The sequence below is a fragment of the Panthera uncia genome, assembly GCF_023721935.1.
Source record: "Panthera uncia isolate 11264 chromosome A1 unlocalized genomic scaffold, Puncia_PCG_1.0 HiC_scaffold_17, whole genome shotgun sequence".
Lineage (NCBI taxonomy): Eukaryota > Metazoa > Chordata > Mammalia > Carnivora > Felidae > Panthera > Panthera uncia.
The window spans coordinates 53483911-53504413 of NW_026057577.1; positions in this window are offsets into that span (position 1 = coordinate 53483911).

The window sequence follows — 20503 nt, forward strand, 5'->3', positions numbered from 1 at the left end:
TCTCCCTTTTACCTTTTTGCCTTTTGTCCTCTTGTCCCTGTGAGAGGGCAGGCAAACTCCAAAGCAACATGTTCCACCCGTGGTACAGGAGATCCATGGTAACTGCTTTATCCTGCCTGGCCAGCAGCCACCAGATGTCCATTCCTGGACGTCCCGAGCTCCTTCACTGCTGCAAGAGACGGCTCGATGGTATGGCAGGAGCAAAGGGGAAAACCACTTCTCAGACATCAGCAAAACCTATGACTTACAATGTTACATCAGTCCTCCGTTAGCTTCATCCCTGTCCCTTTCCTCTTAGCTCAGTGACAGTTTCTGGTACCCCTTCTGTCACCACTGATAAGACCTACGTCTGACAAAAGGCTCCAAGGTAAAATGAACAGCTATGGGAAACTGCTGGCAGACTCAGCCCCAGCACCCCCCCTGGAAGGAATTTCTTTGTGGGTAGGCTGGGGGCTATGGGTAAATTAGTACCACATGTCATAAAGTCTGATTATCTCTCTCCCATATTTCAGTGACAGCTTCCAATTTGGGTAATATGCAGCCTTGTATTTTTTAACGCAGAATGTGAAGTAATTGACGTTTTTGTTCTAGTTGATTTTAAAATATATTACCATTTTAAGAATTTTAGACATGCATATGGGTCAGATTTTTCTCTCAGAGAACCCTCAGAAGATATAAGATGTGATTTAGTTAAAATGTTTGAGTAACACGTTCTAGAAAGGGAGCTGTTACAGAAGTGCTGTTACAGAAGTAATTCTGTATTATCAAAAACTCTTCAGGGCGCCTGGGTGGCTTGGTCAGTTGGGCATCCGACTTCGGCTCGGGTCATGATCTCGCAGTCCGTGAGTTCGAGCCCTGCGTCGGGCTCTGTGCTGACAGCTCAGAGCCTGGAGCCTGCTTCCGATTCTGTGTCTCCCTCTCTCTCTGACCCTCCCCCATTCACTCTCTGTCTCCAAAATAAATAAACGTTAAAAAAAAAAAAACAAAACAAACAAACAAAAAAACTCTTCCCTCTGACCCGTGAAGATGTGCACGTGTATGGTTTGAATAGGTTGTTTTTAACTCCTGACTTATTCCTCTTCAAAGTTTGATACGCTTTTGGCTTTAACCTTTTTTCTATCAAAACTGATCTCATGAACTTCACCAATTTTGTTCTTGCTTAGTCAGAAGTGTTTAAGTCCCCAATTAATACAGTGCACTATTCTAGGCACTTAGGATATAGCCCAGAGGGAAACAGGTTTCGAGGATCCTGCTCTCCTAGAACCCACTTGACAGTAGAGAGATGGACAATAAATAGGTAAACAAATAAAAACATAGGACATTGAGTTAGTGGTGTGTTAAGGCAACACAACGTGATATGATAGAGAATGCTGTGTGTTGTGAGATAGGGTGAGAGCCAGGATCCCCCATAGTGTTCCAGAAAGATCAGGAAGCCCAAAGGGCCCTGAAGTAGGAGTTGACTTCACATATTTAGGGGACAGCAAAAGACCCATGAGAGAAGAGGAATGCCAGGTCATGGAAAGCTTTGGAAGCCAATGTAATGAAATGATAAGTTGGTGGGCGTCAAGGTGGGGCAGTTGCCCAACGTGATTCTTAGTGTTCATGAACTCTGCTGGTTCTTCTCAAGTTCTTTATTCATCTATTGTGTTTTCTTCTCCTCTTTTTATGTGAGTGTTCCCAGGGCCCACCCCTTTCTTCTCTCTTTCTAGGCAAGCTTACCTTTCCTTGTTGTTTGAACCACAGGACCTCTTTGAAGACTGCCACATGAGGATCCTTCTCCTGACCTCTGCCCAGGCCACACCTTCTATTTCCAGCTGGCCCGTTTGCTGTATCCATTCATTTAATGAGCACTGGCTTCAAATCCAGACTGTTATATTTTAAACAGTTTTTCAAATTCTCCTCCAAACCAAAACCCAGTCCAATTTCCTGATTGCTGTTCCCTTACCATCATTCTTCCAGGCATGGTGACTTTACATGTGAGTTTTCCTAATTCTTGCATTCCTTCATTCTCTGTAGTTGATCAGTCATCAAGATGTGCTGATGATTACGGTGGTCTCTTTTCTCTCCTCAGCCATTATGCAAATTCATCTCTGGGTTGTTGCCTTTAACCTCTTCAGATCTGCCGTTTCCTTAGACTTTGTGATTATTTTATTTTCCCCCTCAAATATTATCTCCTGCATTCATCTCTTGCTTTGCAGCCATATACCCTATCTGTTCTAATCTTACAAGTTCTCTATCTTGGTGGGCTTTCATTTCTTAGAGCAGGACTTTACCCAAGCTACTCTGGTTCCATAACCAGGAATATCTCTAGGGTAGGAGTGGGATACATTATTGTATGTAAGTTATGACACTGGAAAGCTATACATTTGGTATCTTCTTGGAAGTTTTCTTTTTTCTTTTTAAGTGTGTGTGTGTGTGTGTGTGTGTGTGTGTGTGTGTTTGAGAGAGCACTAGTAAGTGGGGGAGGGGCAGGGAAAGAGAGAATCCCAAGCAGGCTCTGTGCTGTTGGCACAGAGCCTGATGTGGGGCTTGAACTCACTGTGAGGTCATGACCTGAGTGGAGATCGAGTTGACCCTTAACCAACTGAGCCACCAAGGCACCCCTTCTTGGAAGTTTCGTAAGACTTGTTTGCACTTTTTGGGTTATCATTTTGGAAGATGCTCCTGCCCCCTGGATATTTCAGTTACCAAGATGTATTACCTCCTGGTGCCTTGGGTATAGCCTGTGCCTGAAAGGCTGGACTTTCCAAAGGTGAGGATAATTGAGAGAACAATAGCTCAACTCTGTGTCCTGTGGACACAGGTTACTACACTTCATTATATCAAAATACCTAGTGTTGTGTCCAATATACTACAGCCTTTCAATAAACATTTGCTGACTGAATTCCTCGAAAACCTTTGAGGGGGAGGTAAGCTTGTTCTCTGATCATAGCAACATTTGGGACAATGGCTGTGGTCACCGGGGAGAGGATCCAGCTGAGAAAATGCTAATTAAAGATGGTGCTTGGTCACATCTGTGATCGTATAAACCACCCCCCCACACACACACCATAAACAACAGCTGTACTGTTCTCAGGGCCTCCTGCGTGTCACGCTTATTCCTGCTCTCAGACCTTGTACGTGTTGTTTCCTCTACTTGGCACGCTCTTGTTCCCTCTTCCGTTGTATGATTAAATTCTTACTCATTATGCAAGTTTTAGCTCAAATGGGACATCAGACTTACCATTTTAGGTTTTTGAGGAGGTTGTGTTATGGCTGGGTTTAATCTCTTTCATTAAGCTTGAAAACGATTAGGACAGGAGACACTTAAAATGCTATTTTTTTTTTGTCAACTGATTTTCCAATACCAGTCCAGTGCCATAGTCAATAAATATTTGTTAAATGAATGTACGGTTCTAACTTAGTTCGACTCAAGCGCAGTGGCCAAGGTTCATGCAGTATATTCTTTAGTTTTATTGTTTGCTTATTTCTGTACTGTTTTATCATTTTGCCAGCAGGTATATGGCTGTCCCTATTTTGGGTTGGGGACAGTCGTGTTATTTTTTTTGGACTCCAGGTACACAAAAGTCAGAGCAAAGTTCACATTAGGAGGGGCTGTCCCAGCGGTGATAAAGTTTGGAGGTTTTGAGGGGAACGTGTCCTATGTAGTTTAACTACATTTTGGAGGCACTGTATGGAATCTGTAAAAATGATGAAACGCAAGATTAATTTTTTGTGAGGTAGATATTCCTTGCCGAGAATTAGAATTTAACAATGAGGAAGTTCTGACAAAGTAGTGGGGAATTAAAATTTGTCTAACTGGAGATTCCTAAAGAGTTTCCTAACTCATTATCTGTGAAAACTGTCAGATGAACTGAACCCCCTTCTTTAGCATTCTTTAGCAATATCTCCCGTCTCTCAGTTATTATGCTCCACGTCTTTGGAAATAAGTCCTTGCATGACTACCTTACCTGTTGAGAGCACCTTGTACTGCCGTGAAAAGTGTTTTTACACCTTAGCTATTTCGTTAGAGCCATACAATGCTATTTAATGGAGGAGGTGAACTGAGAGATGTTAAATGACTTGCCTGGGTACATTTGTGCATGCATTAATACACTTGACAAATTAAATGTGCCAGGTTAGGTAAGATAACAGGCAGGAGCAGGTCCTGGTTTTGTGAGGCCTGAGTTGATGTGATTTGAAGTGTTCTCTTTCAGAAAAGGAATAAAAAAATTAAAAAAAAAACCAAACACATATTAAATTAAATATTTATGAGAAACGACAGCATTTTTAAAAGCCGAGAAATTCCATATTTATTCGCAATCCAGACTCCCCTTTGCCAAATCCTGAAAAATGCCCTCACACACTCCAGGGCCACCCGACAGGCAAAGGAAGGGTGTCCTAGGGGAAATGGAATGGAAAGACAGCACACTCAATTAATGGCAGTTAGAACATCTCCCACTTAACTCCAGCCTAGAATAGAAACTAATTTTTTTTTTCTGTAACATTTCACCCACCACTCTTTACATAAACACTCAGTCACAACCTGATTTCCCAGTAGTCAATGTTGTTTTCCTCTGATGGTCATGGTGACCACCCCTGACTTTGATAGATCAAACTATCACATTTAAAGTGTATTACTACTGGGGGGCACTCAGTTGGTTAAGCATCTGACTCTTGATCTTGGCTCAGGTTATGATCTCATGGTCTTGGGATCGAGCGCTGTGTTGGGCTTCATGCTGAGTGCAGAGCCTGCTTAAGATTCTGTCTCTCCCTCTGCTTCTCCCCTCACCTCATGAACACATGGTCTTTCTTTCTCTCTTAAAAAAAAGAAAAAAGTGTGTGTGTGTGGGGGGTGATATTACTATCGGAAGTTTAGAAATAAATATAAGGCTTAGGACCCTCCTGTGACCTTGGAAGAGGCCTTGTAAAGCAGGGGCCCTGAAGCTTAAGCTTGGGTAGCTTTATGGTAAATGTGCCCAGCACAGGGTATATAAACATGGAAGGAGCCGGCTGCCCTGCCCTCAAACACTTCATTAGTTAGGGAGGCAGAATAATCCCAGAAAGTGAATAGTGAGAAATGGTTGGATAAAGATAGGCTGAAGGTGCTTCTGAAACCACCAGAGGGGCTTAGGGAACACTTCTCAGAGAACCTGGATTCAGAAGGGCAAATGGATGTTGCCAGCAGACTGGTAGAACAAAAATGGTTCAGACAGAGGGTGTGGTCTGAGAAGGCTCATGGGTTTGTCAGAACCTTGTGAATGGAAGAGAGGTCTGGGGTAGCTTTGGAGGGCAGGTGCTGGTGTAGATCATGCCTTGAGTGATAATGATGGGGGCATTGAAACCCAGGTCATTTGACTGCCCCACTATATCACATTATGTGGTGGTTACATGCATTCTCATGTTCTCATACTTAATTTTGCAGACATTTTCTTATAAGTGCAGAAGAGAAGAACATCTGCCTCTTGGGACAGATGGTGCAACTATTGAGGGCAGAAAGCAGCAGCCTGAGTTCCTTCTCTGGAGCTCTGTTTGAGAGTAACAGTGACACTTGTCTTTCTGGATCAGGTAGCATGGATGTGGGGACTTTTGGGGGACACCTGTTTTCCTAGGGACTTGTCTTTTACCTTTACTTTTTTGAAGATGAGTAACAGGAAGGGAACCTCTAGAGAGAGATTTAGGGAGAAAGCTCATTAAGCAACTTAGAAGCAGTTGCCAGGGTAGACCGTGTCAAAGACTAAAAGTTGATCATCTTTAAACATTTCTGAAAACTTGAGTGCCAACTTAGAATTTGAAATGACCAGGTTTTGGAGCAACGTATAGATAATGTCTGGTCTGGGGTCATATGGGATGTAGGAAATTGGGTGGGTGGGAGAGAATTAAAAAATGTAGGTCAGTAAAACTAAATATTTCAGCATGTGATCAAAGTGTCAGTTAGAATATGGTTGTAGTTATTAAATGTGACTTTCTAGAAAAAGGCAGCAACTTCTTGTATTGCCTTGAGAACAGGTAACCCTTGTATTCCCTTCTCAGTAGCCATGTACCCACCCCCACAAAAAAATGAAACTAATGAAGTACTCATTGTCAGCACGGATGTTCACATTAATGCTTTAATGATAGAGTTTTATTAAACCTGTTTTAAATGTACTTGGCCACTCATAAATTAGATTAAGAATATCTGTAGGTCAAACAAGAATCACATATTTGTCATTTAATCTCATCATAAAATCTTATGTGAAAGAGATAATGCATATTTTGGTAAGAAAGTGAAAACACCTGGCATGAATTAGAATAAAAAAAATTATCCCAAGGGGTAGTGGTATAAACATGAGTTGTAGGACTTTTTTTTTTTGTATGAAATCCAACATTGGCTTTCATAATACTGCAGTTTACTTTTATTATTGTGACTTTTCAGATGATTTACACCTTCATTACTTAACAAAGAATACAGTAGTAAAGGGGTTTTGGGGAAGTTACTTGTAAACAGAGTCATATTAGCAGGAGAGTACACTCTTGAACAAAACCCAGTGGTGAAGACTTTTGATAATCATGCTAAACTCTGTGTTTGAGTTCAGATTTTTATGTACTACATTTGTTTTAAGTGACAGCCCTCTATACATCTTTGTTTGCTGTTGAATTTAAAAAATATATTTATACATAAGTGGTGGAGGATTAAATATGAAAATAAAGGGTACTGTGTCAAGACCACTGATTGAACTTAATAGTAAGCTTTCCCCCCAGGCAAAACTGGTTAAAAAAAAATAAAAGGCTAAATTGTCGTAGGTATAAGTTGGTGTATGACAAGTTGGTAGTGGAATTTCTGTGGGTAGCTGCCATTGTGCTTTCAGTGGAAGTTGGAATGACTGGGAGGGGCATTCATTAAACTGCATGTGGTCCTGATGAGAATACAGAATAGTTCCTGAAACATTTTTGACGGCAGATAATTGAAAGTATCTTCAACCTCCATCAAGGAACCTCCCCACCCCCCCAGCCAATCCCCCACCCTTGACTCCTAGAAGTCTCCAGGAGTTATGTGAGTGGAGTGATAGAGCTTGTGATCTTGGGCTTTTGGGTTTTTTCATTCAGCATAATGTCCTTATGATCCATCCCAACTGCTGTGTGTATCAGCAGTTCATTCTCCTTTGTTGATGAGTAGTATTCTGTGGTATGGACGCACCAGTTTCTTCAACCTTTCTCATAATGTAGGACATGTTGGTTGCTTCCAAGTGTTGGCTACTGTAAGTCTGCTGTGTATAGTTCTTTGTGTGGGCATGATTTTCATTTCTCTAGGATGAATGTCCAGCTGTGTGATTGCCGGATTCTATGCTAAATACATGCTTTAGCTTTCAAAGGAACTGCCAAGCTGTCTTCCATTGTGGCTGTACCGCATTACTTTTGCTTCAACAGTAGACGGGAGATCAACATTCTTTGTATCCGTGTCTGTATGTTGCATGGTTGCTGTTTTTTCTTTCGGGTTTTATTGAGAAATAATTGATTTACATCACTGGATAAGTTGAAAGTGTACAGCATGATGGTTTGATATACATATGGTGCAATGATGACTACAGTAGGCGTAGCTAATATCCACCTTCTCCTATACATAGTTACTTACAGGAAGCCAAGGTGGTGTATGGGGCTGTGGAGGCCGAACCACTTTGTTGATAAGTATCGTTTTCCTGCCTCTCCCTTTCTTTTCTGCTCCTGTCCTGATCCTGTCCCTTAAGAGTTAACTCTTAACTCAGAGGACTGTTAGGTACCTGGAGGTGTTTTTCAGATTGGTAGCTCTGACCCTCCAATGCTTGGTCTCTGCAGAGCTATGCATACTAGAATTTGGATCCTGACCTGGTCACCTGAAACCTGATGCCTTCTGTTCTTCCTGGGTCTGACTCCTCCTTAGACCCCCGGTTCTCTCCTTGGAATGTGTGGTGCCCCACCTTGTCCTCCAGTGTTACAGCATCACATGCCCTACTGTGCATGGGCCCTTGGCCAGAGTTCGACCTTCAAGTTAGCATTCTTCTCAGCCTTGGCCCCTTTTGGTCTCATCCTGTAGCTGCCTGGGATCAGAGAGAGAGGCAAATTGAGAAGTTGGAATGTCTTGGGGGGTGATTTATTCTTGGGTTAATGGTGATAGTGTATGTATGTATAGTGTGTAAGGAAGAAGTAGTTGGTACAAGTAAAGTGGCTATGCGTTGGCTACCCAGCGTGGGGAGGAATATTACTTCTGCCTCAGTGTAGGAAATGACTTTGCTTTCTCAGTGCAGGGAGAGGAGAAGGACTTGACAGAGTAGGCTGGCTTGGGAGTTCCAAAGGACAGGCATACAAACTATCTTATAGCATTGAATCTGAACAGAAATTGGGAAGTTCTAGATGGGTGGATGTAAATTACTAACATATGTGTTGTAGAATAGAGCCATATGTTCAGTTTAACCATGCCTGAACAGTATGCAGGAGCAAGCTCACTTATTTTGAAAAAAATTTAAAAAGAAAAACTGACATAAGTTTTGTTTTTATGTTTCCTATGAGTGACCCTCTATTAACCAAAGAAATCCATCCATTATTCTCTAAACAAAATTGAAACAAAACAAGCATTATATCAAAGGCATGAATTTTTATATTTTCTAGTATGAAAATGTTGTATGTATTTCTGGAATATAGAAGTTGATGAGTAATCCCTACTGGCTGGTAGTAAACTGAAACACTAAAATGATAAGACTAGAAGACAACTGAGAAACTAATTACCCAATCGAGTTTCACTTTGGGAAAGTTAAATTTACTCAATAATTACGAAGACCCTAGTGCCTATGTGAGAATAGCTGCCCTAATCCCCTGGAAGTGGTAATTCTGCCTGATGGGTTGTGAGTAGCTTGGGAGTTTTTATTGCAACTTCCTTTGTTTGGGATGGTAATTGGTTAAAATGTTTTTGTTGTTGTGTTTTTTATTTCATACAACAATAATTCTGGCTCATGTTTGGCTTTTGAACATCAGTAACAATAGGTATGGGAATCGTTTTTATAGATCCACTTTGTGATCCTGCCTAGTGCTGAGGTTCTAACCAACACCTGGCCCTACCACCTTATATAGGGTGTGCTTACTCTTCTCCCAGCAGGGAGTGGGTCTTGTCCAGGTCATAGAATGAGTGACCAAGTTAGAGCATTCTGATTCTGGTGATGTTACCTTTTAGAAGTTTTCATTTTATAGGGTAGCCCACTTATGGAGCACACCGTATAATTAAAGTCCGTATAATATTTCCCCCATTTTTACTTTGTGAAAACTTTTTTATTTGGCAGTATTTTTAGGCTGAAGAATTGAGTTTTTGCATATACTTCAGTGTATTTTCTGTAATGTTAACCTCTTAAATAACCGTGATACAAATATCAGAAATTAGAAATGGATTGGTACAGTAGCATTAACTACATTGCAGAACTAACTTGGCATCTCAGTTTCCCCACTATGGTCCTTTTTGTCTTCCAGTATCCAGTTTCTCAGTGTTGTGTGTGTGTGTGTTTATGTCTTTGACAATTACGAGGAATAGTGGTCAGATACTTTGAGAGTGTCCTTCAATTCAGCTTTTGTGATGTTTTCTTATGATTAGACTCAGGTTTTAGATTTTTGGGAAGGGTATCACAGAGGTGAAGTACCTTTCTCATTGCATGGTATCAGGAGGTACCTGATATCATTATGTCTAATTACAGGTGATGTCAATTTTGATCACTTGGTTAGGGCGGTGTCTAACAGGTTTCTCCCTAGTAAAGTTAGTATTTTTTTTTTTTAATTTTTTTTTTAACGTTTATTTATTTTTGAGACAGAGAGAGACAAAGCATGAACGGGGGAGGGTCAGAAAGAGAGGGAGACACAGAATCTGAAACAGGCTCCAGGCTCTGAGCAGTCAGCCCAGAGCCCGACGCGGGGCTCGAACTCACGGACCGTGAGATCGTGACCTGAGCCGAAGTTGGCCGCTTAACCGACTGAGCCACCCAGGCGCCCCAAGTTAGTATTTTTTCTTATTCCATACTCTATTTGTTAAAAGTGAGTCACTGTTAAAGTTAGTAGAATAATTAATGCATATCTTATAGGAGAGAATTTTAGATGATCACCAAAACCAACTACATAATTTGTAGGGTCCAAAAGAAAGTGAAAATGTGGGACCCCGTGTTCAAAATTAATAAAAAATTTCCAGATGGAAGTGGCGGAGAAGAAACCAAACTGTGAGCCCTTCTGTGCATGGAACACTGCAGCTGCACAGACTGCACACCCATCAGAATGGCCCTGAGGCCATTCAGTATCCTGTTTGTCCTTAATTTGCCCACTAATTTTATCATTCCTTCATAGATCTTCCTGTAGAAATTATTACTATGGGTGTTTGAATAGCGACCTTGTTTTTTTCTTGTTGGTTCTATTCTATATTGATTGGAGTTCTTAGGTAAGGAAGTCCATAACATATGGATTCCACAATATTTGTTGTATTCTTTGGGTTATAACCAAATACTGTCATTTATCTGCTCAAGTTATTTCAGCTTTAGAGATTGAGAGCTCTTTCAGATGGACTCCTCTGTCTCTTTGAAATGCTTCCATCTGTTTTTGTTGTTGGGAACTTCTTTTTTAGTACCATGAGATGCTTCCGATTGCTCTTGTATTTTCCCTGACTCAGCCTTTTCTCCAAGGAGCCTTGTTTCTTTTTTATTGGCGAATGGGATATAGAAACCAAGATCTAAGCGTTAGTTGTGCTCATTGCCACTGGAGTGTTACTGCTTCCACACTTTCTCGGTGGACAGAGCTTGGGAATGTATACAGTAATCCATTATACAAACATAACTATGTTTTTATGTTTACCTGTCTGATATATGAAAATAAACATGACCTCCTATCCATGACTGCAGTCTAGTGCTATGGAGTTTGTTGTAGTATTCACCCTTTGATTATAACTCTTCTTGTGTTTGACAGTGAGAAATTTGGCTGTGTTTACACATGTTTACTCATTATTCTAACTTAGTGCTTTTGTAATTGCTAATCTGTACTCCTGTGAGACTATAAATTTTCCAGCTTGAGGACAGGATTTATGTCCAACATAGCTTGTTCTTTGTCACTGAAGTGTTTTTATTATCAATGATTGTTGAACTTTGTTAAACCTGATCTCAATAAATGTACAAAAAGTATTTTTCATCTGTAGTCTGTTAACCTGGTGAATTATATTGATATTTGAATGTTGAACCAGTTTTGAATTCTTGAGATAAACCCCACTTGGTTGTGATGTGTTATCCTTTTTATGTATGGCTGGTTTTAATTTCCTAGTATTTGTTGAGTTTTGTTTTTATGTTTGTGAGGAACACTGGTCTGTAGCTTTTTTTTCTCGTAATGAGTTTGTCAGGATTTGGGAGTAATGGAATTCCTTTCTCATCTGAAGAAAGATTCCACATATGTAGACTAGGAAATCTTTTGGTTCATATAAAATGAGGTAATAAAATAAAAAAAAAAGGTAATGATAAAAAAAAATACTGTGAAACTATAAATAGTCTACCTTTAAAAAATTTTTCTTTACATTTATTTATTTTTGAGAGACAGAGCACAAGTGGGGGAGGGGCAGAGAGAGAAGGAGACACAGAATCTTGAAGCAGGCTCCAGGCTCTGAGCTGTCAGCACAGAACCCGACAAAGGGCTTGAACTCACAGACCGCGAGATCATGTCCTGAGCCAAAGTCGGACGCCCAACTGACTGAGCCATCCAGGCTTCCCTAAATAGTCTACCTTTTTGACTGAAGTGCAAGTGAAGATCTCTTGATCCTTGTTCACTTTTCTCTGCTTCTTGATGAGATGGACACTTTCTTCTCGCGGTATGTGACTTGATGCCTACAGTGCACCCAGGGCTAGTGCCAATGTATATCTTGCTGCTGAAGCTGTGCCAAAGGGCACTCTCTGAAAGTTTCAGCAAGCCTGGGCTCAATTTGCATGGAATTTTGCATGCATGTTAACTAGTGGAGGGAAATGGGCAAAAAACTGTTTGGAACAGGCACAGAGTTCAGTGAACTTTTCCCTTGAAATTGTCCACGTGCTTCCATTATACACAGAACAGTAGGAAAGTCCTCATTAGGCTAGCAGAACTGAGGCATATTCCCACCACTTGCGTTCCAGGCTCTTAACCTAGTTCACAAATTGCCCATCTCTGATTGCCTCTTGGAGGAAAAATGGAGGGAAATAAATTTTAGGGATAATATAAACTTTGTTCTGAAATCGGAGTTTACTACTTCATTGATTTCAGAGGTATGATTATTGAAATAAACATACAGTGAACATTTGTTTCAAGGGGTTCCTTTGGTCACTATTTATTGTGGTTTACCCAGATAACTCATTCCACTTCTACTTGCAAATGGGGGAGGTGCAGTAGTCCTAAGAAAATAAAATAAGTATATGAAATACAAATTTTTATGCAAATGCCATATTTGAGGAGGCAGTTATTATGAAAAAACTCTTAAACCTTCCTACAAAGGTTTTTTACATGTCTGTATTTCCCAGGGGCCAGATTGGTGACACAGGCAAATTCTAGGGGATCACTTTCAACATACTTTCAAATGCATCCAGCCATTCTCCCAGGACCTCTCTTGTTCTTTTTTATTTTCCTTCTTAATTGCTTTGTAAAATTCTTTGTTTTCGTTGACCCCATCCCTCCAAGCTACTGATGTAGTGTTGCCACAAGGCTAAGTGTCAAATCATAGATGCTGTAGTTTGCTTGCTGATACCACTTAATTTTGCTTCTTGGGACAGGTGAAGGTTGATTTGTGGCAGGGAGTGGTAGGGTAAGGGCACAGGAAGAGGAAATTGAGTCACTAGTGTCTTTCCAGGCCTGTTGACTTGGTTTTTGGAATAAATAGAAGCTTCTAGTAAAACTGTTTGAGATGTGATATTGACATGTTTGTAAACATCATCACCACTCAGAAGTTTGGAGAATAGGGAGCCATGATGGTATTTTTTGAAGGAGGGAGAAAGTCATCCAAGGATTTAGTCATTCTGAATACCTCTTATATTTGTAAGGTGGAATTCTGTAGCTTGGAAATGGCCATTTTCATCGTAAATCAAATATTTTTGGTTCTTGAAGGAATACAGGGTAGTAATATATGCAGATTATGGGTTGATGTATTCCTTCCTCTATTTGGCATTATTTGTTTTGCCCTGAGTAAGTGTGTGCGCGCATGTGCAAATTCGAAATTGCAAATGGATGTCCTTAAAGAAAAATTTATGTCATTATTTCTTCACCAGGGAAAATGAAAGAAAGAAAAAGGCTGAGAATAAACTAGATTTTAGATCTAGTAAGTGGCTTCAGCTTGGAGATACAGGTGGACCTCCTGGTGAGATGGACCTGGATTACCATTTTAACATCAAGGAAGTAATTCAACTTCTTTGGGTCTTGATTCTCATTTATAGAATGAGGGGAGTAAGCGCTTGTAAAGTGCCTGCATCATTGACTAGCATATATAGTTAATTATCATTCATTGCCTCTCTCTCTTTTTTTTTAAATGTTTATTTATTTTAAAGTTTTATTTGTTTTTGAAAGAGAGACAGAGAGTGAGTGGGGGAGGAGCAGAGAGAGAGAGAATCCCAAGCAGGCTCTGCACTGTCAGCATGGAGCCCCAGGCGGGGCTTGAACCCACACACCGTGAGATCATGACCTGAGCTGAAACGAAGAGTCGGACTCTTAACCAACTGAGCCACCCAGGCGCCCCAAATGTTTATTTATTTTTGAGAGACAGAGACAGAGTGCGAGCGGAGGAGGGGCAGAGAGAGAGGGAGACACAGAATCTGAAGCAGGCTCCAAGCCCTGAGCCGTCAGCATGGAACCCAACGAGGGGCTCGAGCTCACAGGCCGTGAAATCATGATCTGAGCCCAAGTTGGACGCTCAACTGACTGAGCCACCCGGCCGCCCCATCATTCGTTGTCTCTTGAACTAGGTAGTGATTAGGATCACTTGATGAGAAATCAAGTGTGGGGGCAGGACTTGAAGAGAAACAAAGTCAGCTTCTAAGTTTGGGAATTGTGATACAGTGAGATAGGCAAGACTTCAGGAAGACTTCAGCTTTCTCACTTGGAACACAGTGGAGATGTTGAAGGTGTGAAGAGACAGCAAACCAGAACTACATGTGTCCTTTTCTGAGAGGCACTGAGGAAGATCAGTGGGCATTGAAATGTGTCCGGGAGTAATTCTTCCATTGTCAGAAAGGAATGCCCAGGGAGGTCCAAGGTCAAAGAGGATAGTATGTACAAAAGCTTATTTTGAGGACATTGTTTGTTTTATCATCAGTATGATGATATCCTACATCAGCATAACTTTTGCGCCATATATATGTCCCGGTGTTTTTTGTTTTTTTTTTTTAAGTTAAGTTATTTAGTTTGAAAGAGACAGCATGAGTTGCAGAAGGTGAGAAAGGGAATCCCAAGCAGGGCCTGCACTGTGAGTGAAGATCTGGACACAAGGCTTGATTCCACAAGGCTTAACTCACTGAGCCACCCAGGTGCCCCTGTAGCTGTGTTTACGTACCTGTATTATTTAGATAAACTCACATGGAATCTCGTGCACAAATCTTAAGAGTATACAGGGTAAATTTTTACAAACTCATATTTGTATCATCACCCAAGTCAAGATAGAGAACATTGTCCAGCACATTTTTGTGCCCCCTCCCAGTTGTTTTTATGAATGCTATTGGGACTATCGTTGTAGATTATTTTCATGAATTAAGAGATTTTGACTAAACATTCTCTTCCTAACACGTTAGTATTGAGAAAGTAAATACAAGATACAAAAATATTTAGCTGAGACAGAAAAGAGTGAGCTCTCTGATTATATTTCCTAATATTTCCTTATACAAAGTGAATGCTTGTTCATGAAGTGAATTCATTTCTTACCACTCTCACGAAAACACTTCTTCCATTGTGTGGGTCAGGCTGTGGTACTCTGATTTAGACAAAATAGACAACAAGTGGTGAGAAGATGGCTTGAAACCCAAACTCAAACGAGCAAGGAACCACAGTCAGAGTCTTAACTGTCATCTGTGGAGTCTGGGTTTGGTGCTGCTGCTGCTGAACTGTGTGGCTGATTCCCTTTGCAGTCACCCCCTGCTGATTCCGCGATTACTGTCTCTGATCTCCCTATCTTGATGTCACTCGCCCCAAATTTAGAATCTGAAATGGGACATGATGGGCTGAGCCTGGGTCATATGACTGCCAAAGGCCAGCAGAGGAAATGTCCATTTTTGTATTGTGAGGTAGGGTCTTGCTTGCCACGAAGACTCAAACATCGGATGATTCTTTAAAAATAGGAAGAGGTTTGGATGTCATTTAGACAAAAGCGAAACCAAGCGCAACTGAAAGGCAAACTGTCCATCATACTTTAAAGCTTACTTCTGTTATTTTAGAACACAGCATATCTGAAGTGTTATGTGTTAGGTAGCAGATGCTGCTGTCTCAATATGCTATTGACTTTGTGGGGAGCTGTTAACGGATCTCCTAAAGTTCGTCTCTTAGGAGTAATGCCTTGAGTTTTCAAGTAAAAGTATCTAGGTGTCCTTGGTCTTGAACAAAAGTATGCTGGGATTGAAAAGATGTCTCCCCCCATCCTGTAACTGTGTGGTGACATGTGCTGATCAGAATTTCCTTTTGATGTGTTCAGATAGTATCAGTTACCAGAGCCCAAGAGATGGGCTAACAAAACTGTTAACGGCTTCATTTATTACAAAGAGGGAGGAGATTTTCTTCTGATACAAGCTATAGGCTTGTTTTGGAATGAAGACTAATAATTTAATTCATTTGGCCTTAAGAAGTTCAACAGTATCAAGATGAGGGTTGTTTTTTTTTTTTTAATGACAAGCTATGATGAACCAGGCACCTGTGATTCCTCAATGTCTCAATAGCTACACCTCTCAACTGAGAATTGTTGCTTTCTTTGCTCTGATGGCAAGTCTGGAGAATTCTATGACAATTATGAGTATACTGGGTATGTCAGTGTATAGTATTTCGAGTGCTGAGGGCCTGTTTTGAGGTCCAGTGTTGTTCTTGCTTATGTTATTTGTGTTAGGAGTCTACATGGTTATCCAACCTGTTGCAGTCTGGATTTTGCTTGCGCTTATTTTGCTGGAGCCGAGTTGGGGGTTGATAATACTTCTGATATCAACACTTGGAGTACTCAGCATTGGTGTCCTGTTCACCCAGTGTTGCTTGCTAGACAGCTCTCTGGCCCCAAAGACCACCCGTGCCAGTGATTGTGATCATGAGCCTGCTTTTGTTTTGATCCCCTTTGTTGTGTAAACACCATTGCTCTCCTGACTGGCCAACCCCAGCAGTTGCAGGTTCTTAGTTAATATTCTTGAGACTGTTCTGGAGTGCGTGTCTTTCAACACTATCCGTAGTCACATCATGGCTTCATTATGAAGGTCGTTTGAAGGGCTATTAGAGAAAATGTCGGTTTTAGCCAAGTTAATTGGTGTTGAAATATTTAATATTTCTTAGCACAAGGGGAAAAAAATCTCGATTCTAAGGCTTTGTGAATAATTATAAAGTTGATGTGGGTGATGTAGAGCTCATTACTGAAAGATACTCTACACTTCCTGTGCTCTGAATTTCTAAATGTTTCCCTCTATAAAAAGTGTACCGCTGCTATTTGAGTGACCTGTTTACATACTTACAGTATGTTCTTTATTTGAACAGTTGGTGAATCTAGAGCATTTACTGAGACAGAGGATGCAGAATGAAGTGCAAGAACCCCCCCCCCCCCACAAAGAACGAACAAAAAACCCCTGAAAAACTGACCCAAGCAAATACATGCTCAGGTAGTTTGTGTAAATGGATATGAAGGGACTGCATACATTGATAGTTTGTCGTTCTACTCAACTTTGTAAGTGCAGGCCTGTTGTGACATTAACATGACAAATTATTTGGTGTCTTTGATTTGTCTGCATCCTAGAGAAGCCCTACTTTATTTAAGTCTGATATATAACAGTGTTACATTAGTTTCAGGTGTACAATTAGTGGTTCGAATTTCTATATGTTAGTCGGTGCTTATCCTGGTAAGTGTGCTCTTAATCCCTTTCACCTATTTCACCTGTTCCCCTACCCATCTCCCCTCTGGTAGTCCTCTGCTTGTTCTCAATATTCAAGAGTTGTTTTTTTAATCTCTTTTTTCCTCATCTGTTTTGCTTCTTAAATTTCACGTATGAGTGAAATGCGGTATTTGTCCTTCTCTGGCTGACTTACTTCACTTAGCATTATATTCTCTAGATCCACTCGTGGTGTTGGCAATGGCAAGATGTCATTGTGTTTTTTTTTTTCTTCCCCAAGTTTCTGATACCTACTAATCAGTATAAACCCCAACACAATACATCATGATTTTGTGCATTTAGAGGGGAGATAGTTCCCGGATAAGTAGAAAATTGTGTGGATGACTTCTGGAAGACCTTGATTCTCAGCAGCTTTATAGTGAAACATTTCATTTAGAAGTCTGGACTTTTTTTTCTTCAGTTTGCTGTAATCTACGTTCACTGAGTATAACTTGTATTGATCGTTGGGACCCTGTTTGTTCTAGGGTTCTGGGTTATTCTTGCTATCCCCACCGACCTCGGGACTGAACAGTGCCCAGGGACAAGACCTATAGCAGCTCCATTACCTCCTGCTCCAGTAAATACAGAGAAGGGGGATCAAGCTCAGATGCTGCTTGGCCTGACCAAGAATCTGGCTTCACATGATTGTGGTAGGGGCCTCAGTTCCAGAAGATGAAAAGATCAAATCTGCAAGGCCGACCACTAAGTAGTCCCTATACCAAGCACAGATGGCATTCTTTGTTTCGTGGCTGAGTAAGATTCTATTGTATATATGTATCTACCACATCTTCTTTACCCATTCATCTATGGATGGGCCCTTGGATTGCTTCCGTATTTTGGCTGTTGTAAATGATGCTGCAATAATCATAGAGTGCATATATCTTTTTGAATTCCTGTTTTTGTATTCTTTGGATTAATACCCCATAGTGTGATTACTGGATCATATGGTAACTCTTGTTAAAATTTTTTGAGGAACCTTCGTACTGTTTTCCAGAGTGGCTGCACCAGTTTGCATTCCCAACAACAGTGCAGGAGGGTTCCTTTTTCTCCACATCCCTGCCCACACTCATTCGTTCTTGTGTTTGTTTTTTTTTTTTTTTTTTTAACGTTTATTTATTTTTGAGACAGAGAGAGACAAAGCATGAACGGGGGAGGGTCAGAGAGAGAGGGAGACACAGAATCTGAAACAGGCTCCAGGCTCTGAGCAGTCAGCCCAGAGCCCGACGCGGGGCTCGAACTCACGGACCGTGAGATCGTGACCTGAGCTGAAGTCGGACGCTTAACCGACTGAGCCACCCAGGCGCCCCCGTTCTTATGTTTTTGATTTTAGCCATTCTGACAGATGTGAGGGGTAACTCATTCGAGTTTTGATTTGCTTTTCCCTGATTATTAGTGGTGTTGAGCATCTTGTCAGCCTGAGGTGGTTTGCCCCTCCTCCTCCTGTCCCTTCTTGGTCACCTGACTGGTTTTCTGGTCATGCTCATGTCGGTTGAATCGTCTAACTCCTTTATTTCCCTCTTGTCCTTAATCTTGTCCTCTTCACATTGTGGTTGATCTCTCTGCTCTCTCCTGTAGCCACCTCTCTGGGTTTCTGCCTTCCCCTTTCCGGGAGATCTCTTTATTAGAATATCAACATTGTATTTGAGAAAACTGGAATGATGACAGTAACTTAGGTTGTGTCCAGTATAACCACATCACTGATAACGTAGAAAGTGGTCATTTTTAAAAAATTTTTAAATATTTATTTTTGAGAGAGAAAGGAGACAGAATGTGAGCAGGGGAGGAGCAGAGAGAGAGAGAGAGAGAGAGAGAGAGAGCAAGAGACCGACAGAATCTGAAGCGGGCTCTAGGCTCTGAGCTGTCAGCACAGAGCCCAATGCGGAGTTCGAACTCACGAACTGTGAGATGATGACCTGGGCTGAAGCCGGACGCTTAACTGACTGAGCCACTCAGGCATCCCCAAAAGTGGTCATGTTCTTATGCTTCGGTGATTGTTTTTTCATTGTTGCTTTCAGTAAGGAAAGTAAAATTTTGAGTGCTAACTGCATGTGAGGCATTGCCCTGAATGCTGAAAATTTCAAATAGAAGAGAGCTCTTAGTTTTCTGGGCATGAGATATCATAGAAGAAAGATGAATTGTAATGATCATGTGTTAGCCTGTGAAAGAATCCTATTAGTAAGTTTATTGTTGTATTAATTACAGTGGCAAAGAACTATTGTTACGGGTCATGGAAATGATGTTGTTACACTGAAAATCGGATTAATTAAAATGGAATTTTTCGATATACTAGTTAGGAAGAGTTTAGAGCTCCTCAAGCTATATTCCAATATACAGAAGAAATATTGTTTCTTCACTTATTTCTAAGAAAGATGTGTCCTCCTGACCCCTTGTCTGCTGGGCAGTAGAACACAAAAGGAGTCTACTGCAGTATATGTTGTCTGATGAAATGATATAAGTAAATAGTTGCTTTATGTTTTGTATGCTCACTTATTTAGATAAAGTTTTCAATTTCTCAGGTATGTGGCCTCATCTCTTCCTTTCTAGGGTACTTTGTGCAGGTCTGGGGAACAGAGTGGGGATTGGGTGTCCTCTGCCTTCATGCCACTTCTCAATGACCTTTTCTGTTTGTGGGTGTCTGGCTGGTATCTGCAGCTATGTAGGTTGTGGGCTGGTCTCTTTGAGCTTTGTCAAGCCCCAGTTGTGGTCCTCAGCTGACCTTGACTCCATCTCTCAGCCCTTGCTAACACTTTTTGGGACCTCTCCAGATCTATCACCTCCTCAATCCAGTGCGTGGCCTAGGACCTCACCATTGTACATCTCTGCTGTGAGTTATCTTTTGTTTAGCCAGGTCTCTTGCTTCTTGATTCACTTCTTTCTCCATCCTTCTTAGGAGTACACAGTCACTTCTGGTCCCATCCACACCATACTAGAACTCAAATTGGCTATACAGTGGGTTAAATGTTAGTCTCAGTCTTGAAGTGTCCTGGAACTTATCTGAAACCTTTTCCTTGTTAGGGTCAAAAATAAGAAGGGAGATCAGAGTGCACATGTTTGACCACCCCTGTCTTCTTGTAATCCCCTGATCCCAGAAGGAGTTGAATTTTAGGCTTTACCCTATTGAAGGTTCTTTCTGTAGTTGGTAGCAAGCATCATCCCTAGCCTTAATAAGAAGCAGCTTTGCCTTCCATAGAAGACACCGCAATCTGAAATTTTCAAGCTCTGTTCTTGATAAAGCCGACTTTTCCAGCCCATTGTCTTGATGTAAAATCACGTTTTCAATGTCAGAAGCAGATAGTTCTCTTTTGTTTTCTGCTGTCACAGTGCTAAAATGTCCTGTCTCCTCAGGACAAGCATCCATAGCTGCAAGGCTTCAGGTTGACAAGGGAAAGATGACACACAAACTGTGTGTGTGTGTGTGTGTGTGTGTGTGTGTGTGTGTGTGTGTGTGT